Source organism: Atta colombica, unplaced genomic scaffold (assembly GCF_001594045.1).
Source record: "Atta colombica isolate Treedump-2 unplaced genomic scaffold, Acol1.0 scaffold210, whole genome shotgun sequence".
In the NCBI taxonomy this organism is placed as follows: Eukaryota; Metazoa; Arthropoda; class Insecta; order Hymenoptera; family Formicidae; genus Atta; species Atta colombica.
Genome location: NW_017259306.1, coordinates 340,619 through 342,039, shown reverse-complemented (window position 1 = coordinate 342,039; position 1,421 = coordinate 340,619).

Below are 1,421 nucleotides of genomic sequence, written 5' to 3'. Positions count from 1 at the left end.
TGTTCTTGCAGAAATAGCTTTTTAAAAATTATAATTATTTTTTATTAAACGTTTTATTTAAAAAATGAATTAAGATTTTATTTGTACAGTAATTAATTTTGACTGACAATCATCATATAAATATTAAGCACTTAGAGCTCAACTTTTATGCTCCTGTTTATTACTTTGTAATTAATTTTGAAATATTAATTATTTGGGCACTAATATAATTTAAATTTATTTGCGTTTTTCAGATTGGCATTTGTGTTACAACTCTGCTGCTGCGCATCGTACCCGTGAGTTAAATCAATATTTATTTTAATTTATAATGAATCTATGAAAAATATACTATATATATACTATATATATATACTATATATGTATTTATATAAATGAAAGATGTTAAAAAATGAACAATTCAAAATCTTTTTCTCATATTTCATATTTTATAGATTCATTATCTATTGTTAGTGAATGGATTATGACATTTGTGTGTGTGTGTGTATGTGTAAAAATAATAAGAAATATTTTGAATATAAAGAAAGCTAGAAAAGCTAAAAAAGTAATATCTAGTTAATAATGCGATTTATACAAAGGATAATATTATTCCAAAATTTGATAAACATATTATCATTTTTTACATTCTTTGCCAAGGACATTATAAATAAATTCTGAAGAAACGCATTTTAAAAGAATTAAATTAAATTCAAAACTTCCGTTTTAATACATTTATTACATTTGCTACCTTTATTACATTTAATAATGTGGCTTGACTTTTCTCATTTCTATCAAGATTTTTCAACTGTATTGTAACTATGTGTATAAGCTCATTTAATTTACACCGATTGTATATTTCGATAATATGATTTTTTTGTGTCTGGGTTGTCGTGATATTGCGCGGTCAAATTCAATCGAGTCGAGTCGATCGCTAGTAAACTTGCAGAAGTATACTTGAATTTTAATTTCGGCCTGTAGACAGTTATTTCAGCACGGTGTGTATCGGTAGGGTATCGGTGACGATATCAATAGCTGCGTGGCGCCAGTCAGCAGGTGCGTAGAATATTTCCGAGACGAACACGCGCGCCGCGACTATCGTAACATGCGCGTTAAACGTACGCTTCCACCTCGAACTACCGTGGTGAAGCATGAAGGCGCGACAGAGAGAGAGAAAGAAAGAGAGAGAGAGAGAGAGAGAGAGAGAGAGAAAGAGAGAGAGCATAAATATATAGAAGGAAGGGAGATGAGAGATGCCAGAGAGAGGATGGAGAATGCTTGCGCTGATGGTGGCGGAAGTCGCGACGAAGGGTACGGGTCCGGGGGTGAATCGAGAGCGAGAGCGCTGCAACGCGTCGGAGGAGGGCGAGAAACACGGCTGACGAGAGGGTGGCTGCTGGTTAAAGGGTCCACGAACCAGAAAGCGAGAGAGCGAGAGAGAGAGAGAG